This window comes from Harmonia axyridis, chromosome 6, assembly GCF_914767665.1.
Source record: "Harmonia axyridis chromosome 6, icHarAxyr1.1, whole genome shotgun sequence".
NCBI classification, from domain to species: Eukaryota; Metazoa; Arthropoda; class Insecta; order Coleoptera; family Coccinellidae; genus Harmonia; species Harmonia axyridis.
In genome coordinates, this window is record NC_059506.1 from 34505630 (window position 1) to 34522182 (window position 16553).

General features: G+C 36.7%; 1 long non-coding RNA gene across 1 annotated transcript; it reads right to left on the minus strand.

The window, feature by feature from the left end:
* Positions 1-441: 441 nt before the first annotated feature.
* On the minus strand, positions 442-15793 carry LOC123682492. The gene is made up of 2 exons (XR_006747823.1): positions 15666-15793; positions 442-770 (listed from the first exon to the last, which is right to left on the minus strand). It is a non-coding gene; the product is annotated as an uncharacterized LOC123682492 (long non-coding RNA).
* Between the last annotated feature and the right edge of the window lie 760 nt (positions 15794-16553).

The window sequence follows — 16553 nt, forward strand, 5'->3', positions numbered from 1 at the left end:
ATCAAGACAATGCGCCGTGTCACAAATCAATGAAAACAATGGCAAAATTGCATGAATTGGGCTTCGAATTGCTTCTGCATCCACCGTAATCGCCAGATCTGGCCTCCAGCGACTTTTTCCTGTTCACAGACCTCAAAAGAATGCTCGCTGGAAAAAAATTTAGCGCCAATGAAGAAGTAATCATCGAAACTGAGGCCTATTTTGAAGTGAAAGACAAATCGTACTACAAAGATGGTATCGAAAAGTTGGAAGATCGCTATAATCGCTGTATCGCCCTCGAAGGCAACTATGTTGAATAATAAAATAGAATTTTGTCGAAAAAAAAGGTGTTTTACTATGGTAGACCGGGGATTTTTCAATTGGCCTGTTAGTCTATAAGAAAAGCAATGGATCCTCATTGGGTAGCTCCTTGATTTACTCATACTCACTTCAAAAATTGTGGCAGAAACACATTCCAACCATTCACAGCCTGTCTGAAGATGAGGTGAAGCTCGAATGTTGGTGGTATCGAAAGGTCGCACTTTATGCTACAGATTTTCCTCTTTTCATCTTTCAATTCGAATTCGATGTAGAGGATGCAACCCCTCAGTCCACAAGGCTCTAACTCCGCCATTTGGAACACCTCTTGGCGATGTCCAGTGTAAGGCCGTGAGGCAGAAGGATCTCTTCAAGGAAATTTTCCTTCCTTGCTAACCTTAGCTCGTCCTCCAATCGCTTGGAAAGCGTTTCTACAATTGCCACCTCTTCAGAGCATCCGTTTCGACCGTATTCTGTAAAAAAATTCAATTAAAATATAAATGTATAAGGTATACAGGGTTAGAACTATTTAGAGGGGCACTACAGGGATATCGAAAACCGTTAGAAATACAGGGTGGCTTAAATTACAAAAAAGTTGCGTTATTTAGGGATTAGTGTGTTCGTGTTAACAGATCCAAAATATCTCCAATGGTTCCCGAGATATTTCGAAAAAACTAATACGCCATAATCGCTGTATCGCCTTCGAAGGAACTATGTTCAATAATAAAATCCAATTTTGCGAAAAAAAAAATGTGTTTTACTATGGTAGACCGGGGGCTTCTCAGTTGGCCTGTTACATGAAAATCCGTGCAATCTGTCGACTCGGTCCTGGACGACCTTGTAGCTATTTGCGTGTTCACTGGACCAACTGGGATGCTGTTTCCCCACTTATGAAGCACATACAGTCCAATTTACATCAGTTGTTCTTTCAGCCCCCTATATTCGCGTGGAGCTCATATTTACAATTTGAAACGTTCCCAATTGAGACTAATTATTCTCATCTGGTATCGGTTCCACGACAGTAATTGCGCTATTTTTTTTTCAGGACTAATGAACGTAAAGGCTCATCCCCAAAGGACCCTGCTATTCCATCGCAATAACAGCTAATAATTTTTTTTTCCGATTTAATTTGGGATGACCTCGTTTGTCAGTGATTGCCGGCAATCAGATCGATTGTATTTGCCATAAGGGCAACAACAAGAACGTGAAAAAGACGTGAATTGAATTATAAAATCTGTATAATAAGAAGCTGATTGAAAAGTCTCCGGTCTACCATACTAAAACACATTTTTTTGACAAAATTCGATTTTATTATTCAACATAGTTGCTTTCGAGGGGGATACAGCGATTATTGCGATCTTCCAACTTTTCGATACCATTTTTGTAGTACGATTTGTCTTTTGCTTCAGAATAGGCCTCAGTTTCGGCGATTACTTCTTCATTGGCGCTAAATTTCTTTCCAGCGAGCATTCTTTTGAAGTTTGAGAACAGGAAAAAGTCGCTGAGAGCCAGATCTGGCGAATACGGTGGATGCAGAATCAAATCGAAGCCCAATTCATGCAATTTTGCCATTGTTTTCATTGATTTGTGACACGGTGAATTGTGTTGATGAAATATTTTGTTCAAATGGGGCCGTTTTCTACGATTTCATCCTTCAAACGATCCAATAACGCTATATATTGATCGCTGTTGATGGTCTGGTCCTTTTGGAGGTAATCAATGAATATTATACCTTGCGCATCCCAGAATACTATTGCCATAACCTTGCCAGCTGACCATTGTGTTTGTCCTCGCTTTGGATTCGGTTCATCGTGTGCAGTCCACCCAGCTGACTATCGTGGATGATGGATGATGGAGCCATGTTTCATCCATTGTCACATATCGACGCAAAAATTCAGGTTTATTGCACTTAAAAAGCTTCAAATATTGCGCAGAATCATTAACACGTTGTTGCTTTTGATCGACTGTGATCTCACGCGTCACCCATTTCGTACACAGATTTCTTATGTACAAATATTCGTCAATCCTATGATATACAACGTTCAGATGATATCTTCACAATGTCTGCTATCTCGATCAACTTCACTTCACGGTCATTCGAAAATATTTTGTGAACTTTTTTGATTTTTTTATTAGTGACAGCCTCTTTTAGGCGTCCACTGCGTCCGCCGTCTTCGGTGCTCATTTCACCACATTCAAACTTAGCATACCAATCAATGCTTCTTCTTGAGGGATACTGCCCCAACCTACTTGTACTTCATGTCTCAGAGCCGCCAAAGTCCGTGGGAGCTGGGGTAAATTTCCAAACCTGTTACCCATGATGTCCCAAATATGCTCTATGGGAGAAAGATCGGGGGATCTGGGCGGCTATGGCAAAAGATTCACATGGGTCGCTTCGAAAAAGTTGAAACTAACTCTGGCAACATGAGGTCGGGCATTATCTTGCTGAAATATTGGATTCTCGAGCCGGTTAAGGTGAGGGAGAACATATGGCTCCATTATTTCTTTAAGGTAACGCAGCGTTGTCATGTCACCTCGAATAAAGACTAAAGGTGACCTACTTGCATGTGCAATAGCACCCCATACCAAAACGCCTACTGTCCGGTGTATATGACGCTCAACATCAAACTGAGGTTCACGTCTTTCTCCCCGACGGAGTCTAACCCTTCTTCGTCCATCATGTGCACCCAAAGAGAATCGAGATTCATCAGAAAAGACGACCTGATGCCATTCCACATTCCAATGTTGAAGTTCTCTGCACCACTGTAATCGTTGCCGGCGATGCTCAACCGTCAGAGGTAACACATAATGGGGTCCATAATGCTGCAGTCCAAAAGATCTTATCCGGTGGTAAACCGTTCGGACAGTTACAGGATGGCCTTGTTCTCCTAACCACTCATCAGCCAAAAATCGTGTTGTCGCAAATCGGTCTCTAATGGCCATAAGTCTTACACGTCGATCTTGATCTTCATTAGTGCCACTTCGACGTCCGATGCCTACACTTCTTCGATTTTGGGCATTATCAAACCACGCTTGATAACATCCCATAACAGTAGTTGGATTTCTGTTCGTACGGTTAGCGATTTGTCGAAATGACAACCTCGCCTCCCGTAGACCAATAATTCGACCTCTTTCAAATTCACTTAGCTGGAGATAAATTCCGCGTACATGTGCTCTAGGCATTTTAACAATATCGACTTTGGATCTCCTCGAACAGCTGGTTTGTTGTGAAATCTAAAAAACTTGCAAAAAACGACAACAATATTTAAGTAACAAAAAATGTTTACATGAAAAAAACTTCACGATTTTTTTCTTCAAATTCAATCATTTACTTCTTGCTATACTATCTATGTTTCATAAAAAAAAAATAAAATTTAAACAGCCCCTTCTGGGTGTTTTATTCACTTATAAACTTTTTTTATACATCTTCGAATTTCTTCCTTGCCAAGCTCAGAACCCCACCTCTTTATGTAACCCTATTCTCGCTTTCATCGCAGAATCACGAGAGCACAGATACAGAGAGAGTATAACAGCCACAATTTTCAATTATGGCTGTTCATCAAAAAACGTACATCCTCGCCGAGTAGATGGAAGAACAAAAATAGCTCCAATAGAACACTACACCTGACACTCTCTCGCATTTAATTTAAGAGCGTGATATCCGAACCTTTGAGTGAAACAGAGTTCAAAGAAGAATCCTCCGGTGCTGCAACACCCAGATGTATAATCTCAACGAATGACATGAATGAAGGTCTCATGCATCAAAGAATAACTAAACGTCACATTCAATTAATATTATTCAGAGATGAATTCACGTTCTCCGTGGTAGTTCGAATCTTTTCTGGTGTGTTATTATAAATGATATGCTTTCAAAGAAAAACATGTCTGTTGTGATGAGCTTAACACCAGTCATCGTTGCTTGGTGTCCAATTGAATAGAACGTTTGGAGAGATAAATTGGGCAGGATGGGAGAGAGGGGTTTGATTTTTTTTTTATGGTGAATGGTGATAAAAAAATTAATAATATGTGTTCTCGTCATATATGGCACATATGGGTACAATTTGGAATGTTTGTTGAGAATTAATCGTGATGGACATGGTATATTAGGACAATTGAAAAGTCCTTGGTCTGATGCACAGATGGCGGTGCTACTATTAAATCCATCTGATTTTTAGTTAGTACCAACCTTCAAACGATACGTGTCAAAATTTGACAGCTGTCCGACCATTAGTTCGTGAGATATTGCGTTGTGAGTGTAGCTACTTTTGTCAGTTGGATAAAGCTGGAAAAAAAGGATTCCGTGTGCTAATAAAACACTTTTTGAGGGGAAAAAATACAGTTGAAGCAAAATCTTGGCTTGATGAAGAGTTTCCGTGGTCTGCACCAGGAAAATCAACCATCATAATATACCATCTTATTGCATCAATTTCGTGACGTGTTGGGGAGTGTATAGATAATCGCGGTGGACAAATACATTACTACCAAATTTATAAAAAAATTCGTAAACCCTTCGTTTTTTTTCAAATTTCAATCATTTACTCCTTGGTATACTATCTATACCAAAAAAAAAATGTTAATTCAAGCAGCTCCTTCTGGGTGTTGCAGTTTATTTGTTAGTTAGTACCTATATATATTATCATTTTGTGTGAAATGAACAATAAAAACTAATTTCCTAAAAATTATCCACATAAAATTAAATACCAATAATCCCAAATCTTCCACGAAGAATCAAAGGTGTAAAATTTCAAATAGCATCTTTTATTGTACAAATTTGAGATGAGATGAGCTTCTGAATACTCTCCTGTCGGCAGCCTCATATAAGCGCATAAATTAATATCACTTAGAAGCTAATTGCGCATCTATTACTTTAACTATCATATGAGAACAGAAGCAGCGTTACACTTAACTACTGTAAAGGCTCGTAAAAACATATGGTACCTATATTTCATTTTAAAGAGCGTAAATATCGAAGTGTATGTAGAAATACTATCGTTTCTAGACCGATGATCAAATTACTTTTTACTAGTTTTTTATTTTTACAATTTGTTTACATTCGAGAGACACATGAAGGTAATGATAAATTCCGTTTGTCAATAAACGTTGGGAGAAATGATAATAAATCAGATTATTTTATTGCTCTATGGTGTATTTTGAAGGTGCGAGAGGGAAAGCGAAATGCCTGGTTATTTTTTGTTGTTCCTTTTTTATCCGTTCGTATTGAGATTTCTCTCGATTTATTGATATTTTATACGGATATTTATTTTCTTGGAAACTGTATCACCAGTTAGATTTAATTAGAAATCAATTTTTATCTTCTAATTCAATCTAAACCCCGATCTAAATCCACTAGTTTAAAAATAGAAAACTCTAAATTGGAAGTACAAACAAAACAAATAGCTGGATTCTTTGCATAATTCGAAATAAAAAGATGGGCCGCAAACGCTTCAATTTAAAGATACAAGGTGTTTAATTTCGAATTTTTTTTCAAACATTGTTTTTTCATACACCTTCCCTTCACAAGATATTCAACTCAAATTTGGCATAGATATCTCAATTTGAGGTTTTCATCATTTGATATGCTAATTTCGAATGCAAACCTACAGGGTGATATTTTTTCTAAAACAGTTCCCACTTCTTTCTTCCAGATTTTTTTTTTTTTTTTTGGTGGGCCACTCATAGTTTAGAAAAATGTAAAGGGAAACTTTGGACCAGTACTACACTTTTTGGTTTCTTGTAGTTTTATCGTATCGGCTACTGATTTCGGAAAGAAAATTTCAAACAATTCTTTTGGTAATACTCAGGAAAATACAAATTATTATAAAGATCCAATTAGTAAGCATCGATAAATAAATTAATTATAAGTTTTGGAACTTATTCCCCAATCTGTTGCGAAGATTAATAAAGATTCAATAAATTGATATAATTATAACAAAAATATAGGACTAGAAGAAACACCCTGTATCTCGAAAACAAAGCGTTTGCGGGTCCATATTTATAAGACTTTTTTCTTAAAATGATCCAAGTAATCTCTCATGTTCAGGTGTATGTGGTATATTGGAACGTACTTCGACGTCATCTGTCAAACGTCGCAAAGCTCAATGTAGATGTCGCTATATATTGAAGATACAATACCCTAATCTCCTGGCATCAATTTTGATGGTTAGGTTAGGTATGGCCATAGAGTATTAGATATAGATAGAGTGAGTATATGCAATTTTTACATGTCCTCAACATGGTTAGATTGCGTTGTCGGATTTTGATATATTTTCAAATCCACAATTTCATTATATTGTAATGAATGTATATTATATTGAATAAAATATATTTATTTGAGGCATTCCCGATTAAAAATCCAAATGTGAATATTTGGAATCCGATATTTTTCATAATTATCAAATTTATAATAAGCAGAATATCTATTATTTTTTGTATCTACCTGCTGAAATCCAATCTTTGCTCTCCTAGTGTCATCGGTTGTTTCACGTCGTTTGGCGCGCTTGAAGTTTGTTTTCTGAATTTCTGATAAATTTAGGTAATCATCTCAATATATTTTGAGTTAATATGAAACGTTGATTCACTATGGGACATAAGAAGTGCATTCTTTGTGGAGAAACTCGCGAATTGAGTTAAATATCGTATAACTGATATATTTTCATTTCTTCGCGCTTCATGTCAAATTTGATAGTTCATGTTGGGGATAAAGTTTTCTTACTGAAAATGACATATACTCCCTCTATCTATGTTTATTACTCTGAGGGTATGGCGTCTCTATATTTTGTGTTGAATTAATTTTGATGGGTTAGGTATGGCATATCTATATTTTGTGTTGAATTTAGAGATGTCATCTGTGAAATGGAAGCCGCGAAGCCCAACATAGATGTCTGTATATCCGAAATAAAATACCTTAATGTCCTGACTTCAATTTTGATGGTTAGAAATCGCTCATACGCACATTTTTCTGTGTCGATCCGCTCATTTAGCCCCCTGAAGAAGCTACATTGTTTATGAAACTAGCGATCGTGAATTGGTGTTGATTGAACGTACCTACCATGCTGACCAGGCACAATGCGAAGAGCATTGTTCGAAAGAAGGATATAATTAATAATTATCTCACAAAAAAATATGTGGCGATAGATAAATAGAACAATGCCATTGTTAAATCATAGGAACATTATGCAGTCCATGCTATTGTGATGTTGAAAGTACGGTTTAAATAATCATTAGGCTCGCAGAGGTGTACTGGTTTCGATGTTTTTTTATGAGGTATGGATTCAGGTGGAATTTTCTCCTTTGAATGAGGTTAGATAAAGAAACTCTAGTTTTGCGAAGAAATTCTAACAATGAGCATTCCTTTTCTATGTTCTTTAAGTAGTTAGATGTGGTCTTAATGTGGTAAAAATTATTTATTTCCATTGTGCCAAATTTATGTTACGCTACTGAGATATTCCAAACTGGAAATCATTTCAGAATTGCTCGTTCAATTTGTGTCTCATTTTTATGAAAAACAATGAAACATCTTACCTTGTGTTTGACTGATATGCGGAAAGCCAAGTGATGGAAATCCCTCTTGATTATAAAGTAGTTCTTGATAATCTATCACAGTTAAAATGATTTTTTTTTCATGAAAACGGCGAAAAAATGATAATATAGATTTTTTATCACCAATTGAGAGAGGAATTCAAAAATTATTTTTAGATCGAAATATCTCAGTGGCGTATCATTTATTTTTTCATTCAACCAGTTGAGAGGAATAACACCCTAGATATTTACATAGACGTGCAATTTTACTTCCACCGTTTTTTTACCGAAATTCTAGGCTTTATTGTAAAAAACTGGTTATACATTTATGATTCAAAGTATTGTTCATCGCTGGCCACTACTTTCTCCCATCTTTCGAGCAGCGTACGAATCCCGCGTTGAAAAAACTGGTCATCTTTTGAAGCGATCTACGAATCGATACAATTTTTTACTTCTTCTAAGACCGGAAGTGCTGGTTTGCCAGGCCGTGTGCCATTGATCGAAACAAGTGATACTCCGAGGGAGCAGCATCTGGAGAATACGGCGGGTGGGGTAGGACTTCCCATTTTAACGTTTCCAAGTATGTCTTGACCACTTTCGCAACATGGGGTCGAGCATTATCATGCTGTAAAATCACTTCATCATGTCTCTTGGCTCGAACGTATTAATTGCGTTCGATAACTATTGCCTGTGACTGTTTCAGTCGGTTTTAACAACTCATAATACACTACGCCGAGCTGGTCCTACTAAATACTGAGCATGATCTTGAAACCGTGAATATTCGTTTTGGCTGTCGACTAGGAAGCATGGTCGGGATATCCCCATGATTTCCTGCCCTTGGAATTATCGTAATGGATCCATTTCTCGTCTCCAATCACAATGCGATGCAGAAATCCCTTCCGTTTCTGCCTTGCAAGCCGCTGTTCACAAGCAAACAAACGCCGTTCAACACCCCTCGGCTTCAACTCGTACAATTTCCTTGTTTCTCATTCCCATGACTTTCAGACATTTTGAAATGGCTTGTTGCGTCACTCCCAATGATCCTGCCAATTCTTCTTGCGTTTGACACGAGTTTTGATCAAGTAATGCCTCAAATTCTGCGTTAAAATCACTGTTCTTAAAGCTTTGAAACCACTCTCGTCCCGTTCTTTCACTAATAACGGCCTCACCATTGGTATTTGAGAGCACTCGATGAGCCACAGCCGCAGATATCTTCATATTAACGCAGAACATTAAAACCTCCAGCAAATGAGGAGAATTTGGCTCGTAAGTTGACATGTTCAATCGAAAATAACTTCGAGATGCAGTTACAAATCCCACCTAATAATAAAAAAAAAAGAAACTGGCAAAATCAACAGTTTTTACCTCATTCTTCGATAGAAACCAGAACCAAGGTTAGGTGTTGTCTGTCAATCGATATTTTTCATTTGTTGATAACTCACTCTCATTATATATTATTTATAATGGGGTTCGACATTGATTGAATTGATTGTATCGAAAGAAAGGGTTGCATTAACCGATATGCTCTATATAATGCTTTAGAAAATTGAACTGAAGGAAAACAGTAATTTCATAGTCGTTTTGTTAACAATGAAATGGATTCATTTTGTGTTTTTCCATTAAATGCATCAAATAGTGGCGGAATAGGTGGGTTGATAATAAATACTTTTTAAAGTAATACAACGAAGAGAGAGGCTAATCAATCACAATCAATTCAGTTGACAACCTCTTATTATCCTGGGACATAAATACAGTTGGGTACAAAAGAAGACATTTTCCAATGCATTTGGTGTTTTATATATAATATCGAAAATACTGGTGGACGGTAATTTTTTGATTGCGTGCAATGTTTGTCCGTTTTTTTTTTTTTGGAACCCTGTAACCCAAACAGCTTAATCTATTTAGAAATAGAGGGTTACAAGACACTGCTTCGAATTCAACAAGTCAACGTTCTGAAACTGTAATTAGATATACAGGGTGAGTCAAAAACATGTACCAAGCTTTCTGGGAGAGAAAGTAAAGGTTAGGATTAGGGATTCACGGCTTGGCTTGATTTTCGAGCTACTTGGCTTGAGCTTGACTTGATTTCAAGTCTAGCTCAAGTCAAGTATTTATTTATCAAGTACTTGAATCATATCAAGCTACTTGATTTTCAGCAGTTTTATTGTGTATTGTCACATCAATAAAAATTGCAAAAAACACTTTTATTTATCGAACTTATTGTGAAGGGTGTTTATTTTAGATCTATAGAACTTTAAATGGCAATAAAACAACGATGGCTCATTCGATTGACATGGATTTTATTTATCCGCAAGATAATCTTGTGGCATTACACTTTAAATATGTTTTCTGGCATATGACCGCCACGGCTGGCTCGGATGTAGTCCAATCTGGACGTCCAATTTTCGAAGACTTTTTCCAACATTTGTGGCCGTATATCAGCAATAACACGGCGAATATTGTCTTCCAAATGGTCAAGGGTTTGTGGCTTATCCGCATACCAATGACTTTACATAGCCCCACAGAAAGTAGTCTAGCGGTGTTAAATCACAAGATCTTGGAGGCCAATTCACAGGTCCAAAACGTGAAATTAGGCGGTCACCAAACGTGTCTTTCAATAAATCGATTGTGACACGAGCTGTGTGACATGTTGCGCCGTCTTGTTGGAACCACAGCTCCTGGACATCATGGTTGTTTAATTCAGGAATGAAAAAGTAAGTAATCATGGCTCTATACCGATCACCATTGACTGTAACGTTCTGGCCATCATCGTTTTTGAAGAAGTATGGACCAATGATTCCACCAGCCCATAAAGCGCACCAAACAGTCAGTTTTTCTGGATGTAACGGTGTTTCGACATACACTTGAGGATTAGCTTCATTCCAAATGCGGTAGTTTTGTTTGTTGACGTAGCCATTTAACCAGAAGTGCGCTTCATCGCTAAACGATAAAATGGACGTAGTGCGCGATACGTATTCCGCACAGAACCATTATTTTCGAGATGAAATTGCACCATTTGCAAGCGTTGTTCAGGCGTGAGTGTATTCATGATGGATTGCCAAACCAAACTGAGAATAAATCACTTGACGGCTGTTGAATCGGTCGCCATCTTGAACAGTAATGCCAACTTAAAGTTATATACCTCGAAAAAAAACACCCGTTATAAAAGAACCGAAAATATATGTAAAAAAATGTATGTAATGTATGTTATCACTAGCTTGATTTTCAAGTCAAGTGGTGGGTTAAAATGTCAAGCTACTTGACTTGATGAATCCCTAGTTAGGATCAAGATATCAAAAGGTTGAGAGACGCTACATTGGTGGTTGTTCGAAAAATGTATAAAAAAAAAGTTTCGATTATTGACAATGCACCTTATCACAAATCAATGAAAACCATGGTCAAATTGAACGAATTTCGCTTCCAACTGCTTGACCACCCACCTTTTCTTCCAGATCTGGCCTCCAGGGATTTCTAACTTTTTGCAGACATTAAAAGAATGCTCCAAAGAAATAGAATCGGCTCTAACGAAGGCAAAAATAAATCTACCTATGTATCACTATTGAAGATGAAGAAAAATGTATTTCTATTATGTGGGCCCGTAACCTATTGACAGCAGTGTAACTCATTTAAAAATATTAATAATTTAACTCAGCGGGAGTATGAAGACTGAAAGCATAAAACGTAATCCATCAACAAGCGCAGCATTCATAAAAAAACCATAGTCGTAACAACGGTCGAAATCCTCAGGGAACCTAATCGCTCATCCTGTAAATATTCTGTTGAGACACAGTTGCACGGGTGGTGATTTCGTCACATCTGCGCGTTTTATATCGACGTTTGGCCCCCCCGCCCCTGAATTTTAGAACCCTACAATTCGGCCGTCAATGCTTTGATCCGCCACGTCAGCTGTTCACAAATACATACTTGTACATAAGTTAGTAGTTGGGAAGGTAGCGTTACCACCTTTTGACTTTTTACGGTGCAGAAACTTTATCGGAGGATCCGCAATACTGAAGGTAGGTGCTCACGAGGGGTTTGATAATACTGAATAGGAGAATGAAGGGGGATATTCTAGGAATTTTATGTTTTTTTGTAGGGTGAAGGTCGACTGTGGAAAGGCAGGCGATGAATGAATCATTCAGCATTTGTCGAATGCTTTATACTATTCTTCAGGAAATTATTAGGTGTACAACTCTGCTTCAGCCGTTTCGCAATAGATGCAATTGATCGTAACGGGTGTTTTTTTTTCGAGGTATATAACTTTAGGTTGGAATTACTGTTCAAGATGGCGACCGATTTGACAGCTGTCAAGTGATTTATTCTCAGTTTGGTTTGGCGATTCATCATAAATAGACCCACGCCTGAACAACGCTTGCAAATAGTGCTATTTTATTTCGAAAATAATGGTTCTGTGCGGAATACGTATCGCGCACTACGTCCATTTTATTTTGTTTAGCGATGAAGCGCACTTCTGGTTGAATGGCTACGTCAACAAACAAAACTGCCGCATTTGGAGTGAAGCTAATCCTCAAGTGTATGTCGAAACACCATTACATCCAGAAAAACTGACTGTTTGGTGCGCTTTATGGGCTGGTGGAATCATTGGTCCATACTTCTTCAAAAACGATGATGGCCAGAACGTTACAGTCAATGGTGATCGGTATAGAGCCATGATTACTAACTTTTTCATTTCTGAATTGAACAACCATGATGTCCAGGAACTGTGGTTCCAACAAGACTGCGCAATATGTCACACAGCTCATGCCACAATCAATTTATTAAAAGACACGTTTGGTGACCGCCTAATTTCCCGTTTTGGACCTGTAAATTGGCCTCCTAGATCTTGTGATTTAACACCGCTAGACTACTTTCTGTGGGGCTATGTAAAGTTATTCTCGATTAAACATGTCAACTTACGAGTCAAATTTTCGTCATTTGCAGAAGTTTTAATTTCTTTAATATGGAAAAATCTATGGCTGAGGCTCATCGAATGGTCTAAAATACCTATGGTGAGGCCGTTATTAGTGAAAGAACATGCCGAGGGTGGTTTCAACGCTTCAAGAAAGGTGATTTTTGACCAGCATGGCCGTGGAAGAGAGAAGGTTTTCGAAGATGCAGAATTGGAGGCAATACTTGATGAAGACTCGTGTCAAACGCAAGAACAATTGACAGGATCATTGGAGTGACGCAACGAGCCATTTCATAAAGCCATTACTGTTGACTTACGTTTTACTTTACAAATTGGTGCATGCGCTAGTTTCATTTTGAGACCCTTGCAAACTAATATTCATTATTTGAACCGCTAACAACCAACTCCTAAAATACTATCTAGTAAGAATGAAAATCGACATAACAACAATCCAAAACCTGTCAAAACTGATCTCTTAAAAATGAGTAAAGGACTGATGTGATGTGTTTCTTGTAGTCCTACTTTTTTGTGATGATTACACCAGTTTATAGAATCTTTATTGATCTTCGCTACAGATTGGGTGAACAAATGAAAAAACCTATAATTAATTAATTTACTCATCACAGTTTGCTTACTGGATCTTTATGATGATTTGGATTTTCCTGAAGATTACTAGAGAATTGTTTGGATTTTTTTTTTCTCGAAATCGGTAGCAGATACGACAAAACTACAAGAAATCAAAAAGTGTAGTACTGGATCAAAGTTTCTCTTCCCATTTTTTCAAACCCCAGTGGTCCACCAAAAATAATTCAGAACGAAAGAAACGAGCGTTGTACCAGAAAAAATATCACCCTGTTGGTTTTTCATTGAAAATTAGCATATATGATGAAAACGCTAAAGTGGAATATCAATGCCAAATCTAAGTTGGATATATTGTGAAGGGAAGGTGCTATGAAAAAAAAATTTTGAACAAAATCAAACTTCAAAACTAACTATCTAGAAAACTAAGCGTTTGCGAGCCCATGTTTATAGGACTTTTTTTCTTAAAATGATCCGACGAATCTGTAATTTTCGTTTGAATCTCTAATTTAGGAACATACGGGGTAAAGTGCTTTCAAATAGATATAATGAAAAGTTCAATTCTCTCAAAAGAAAGATAGATACGTATTTACGAAATGAAATGAATTAATATTCGAAATCCACCATATTGAAGCTGAAAAACTGATCGAGAAGCCAGATATGGCTAGCTGGAGGCAAACCTGATAATATCGGTCAAATTAGATGAGGGTTCTGAATTTTTCATGCAAGAGTGATCGTACATCGTCGAGATGCAGAAAAATACAGATAGTAGGAATCGATTCTGGTCTCCCTTTGAAGCGTAAAGTCAACAAACAAACATGATTAAAAAGTTGGAGTGGATCGCAGTCGACTTCAAAGCATTTTTTATACGCTACTCTTAATACCATTTATTTTCAGAATATGTCATATGTTCCGAAACCTTTGATGGATTGTTTGTTCAACATACGCTTTTTTTTTGTTTCGGGCATGCAGAGCTATGCGAGATGGAGATATTTGTAAATTTATATATAGGGTGGATTTTGTTGACGTATATATGAAAAAAAAGGGAACAATTTTCATTAATTTTTTGCTCGAGGGAGCTTATGAGGTTTTTATAGATTTTGTACGAAATCATATCTCAGCCATGATAAACTTTCATTTCAGAAATTATTTACTGTGAAATGAAAATTTTCAAAAAAAATTGATAATTTTCTTGAGGATGTCTACACTTCTTGAGGCAAGATACACACTTGAAACTTCGATATCTTTTAGATCAATGCTTGATCTATAAAAAACAACTAAATATGGAAATTCTGCAGTGGCAAATTTTTTAGGAAATATAAAGATTCAAGTAACGATTATATTTTTGTTGTTTTTTTACAAATTTCGAGTTGAAATTTTAAAAAATTCTTCATGGGACTTTTGTACCATTTTGTTGATTGATTCGACTATGTATTTATATCACGAAAAAGCTTGCAGTTTGGCGATTAGTACATTATTTCAGAAATGAAAAAATCTGAAATTTTCCGAAGAAAAAATGGATGAAATTCCCGAGGCTGCAACTCCTTCTGGATGTGAGCTACGCCTTTGAAACCTCACTATGTTGCAGATCAGAACCCGATGTTCAAAAAACGTTTTTATTTGAGGGGTCTGTGACGAATAATTCAGGAGATATAACGATTTTTGGATGGAAATTCAATTTTTTCCCAAATTTCGAGTTCGAATTTCCTCAAAACTGTGAGGTCTACGCAAAATCGGTGAGCGGTGCCAGAATTGACGATCTCTGATTAGCCGAATTCCTATCTCACCTGAAAAATTTCTTGTCAAAAAATTTCCGTAAAATTTTCCATACCTAACCCTTAGAAAATTGCAAAAAGTTAAAAGTTCATTGTGCAAAGGTAGATAGAAGTAGAATTATTTTCACCTTAAGTATTCCTTTCTATCCTTCATATTTCTTGGTACATAAAATATTTACTAGAAAATTATTAGCCTAACAAAGTTCAATTCCTAAACTCAACTAAGTAGAGCTTATTTGAAGAGAAAAGAATAGCTTATTTTCTAATGCAATTCTAATGACGTTCCTTTGTCATCAACCAACAAAAATTCCAATTCGATTCCCAAACGCCACATCACCTTCCAATAATCTCAATCCATAAATCAATCATCAAAAGGAATAAACACGAATCTAAAACACACTCATCTGCATCTGAAGCAACAAATTGCAGTAATTTATCCTCCTTCTAACAATATAATCTAGCCCAATGTATTCAGTGTGTTCCAATAAAACAAACATCAATTTCAAACTCGAAACCTTCAACTGCAGTTTTTTCTTTACTTCAAACAAGCCAAGCAATCATTTTGATTGATAGTTTTTCTCTCTCACCTTGAGCAAACGTGAATTTGAGTACTTTCCCGAGGGGTGGTCCGCCTCTGTAGCTGATATATTTGGGACGAGAACCGTGTTGCTATTGGTTGCAGCGTCGAGCTTAATGATATCGACGTTGTTGCTAGGCCAGCTGTGTACTCTATACGTAAAAGTGCAGTTAGCAACAGTGAACAGAGTGCATTTATATCCCAAAGCAAAGGAAAGGGAAACATATACTGCCATCGAGCGTTTCTAACGGCCTGTACAGGGTGTTTCCTCGACAGATGGACGGACATCTTCACTCGTAAATGAGTCATATCTTTTCAGCTGTAATACAGGATGTTCTACAAGTTTTAGACAAACTTTGACAAAAGATAGTTGCAATAATTCTGAATATTTTTTTGTTATGAACATAGGTCTGATTAGTTTTCGTTTGGAAGTTACGAGAATTCTAAACAATTTATTTTGTAACAAGCTATATTTCAAATTGAATATATTCCAATGAAAAAGACAGTTGATGAAAATCTGGGCGTACGCCAATGCGTATCTTCGTGCATGTGTACCCGATACACTGAAACTGTCATATCATTTATATTCCTGGTTTCTTTGAATGTTATCGATAGTTGTTTTCCTTTATTATATTCATAAAACCCTCAAAAAAGGGTTTTTTTCTGGTATTGTTTTCTTCACTAAGTTCTTGATTGATGTTAAAAAAATTTGAAAAACTACATTCTTTATTCTTATAAATTTCGGATTCATTTGTATATATTTCCATTTTGTAAAATATTGTATATAAATTTTTCTGATACCAGATATTTTAAAGATTCAGATTGTGAAATACTTGTCTAAATATAAGAGGTGTTTGATCGACCTGGGTTTCTGTCCCTTCCATTTGGTGAATTCAGA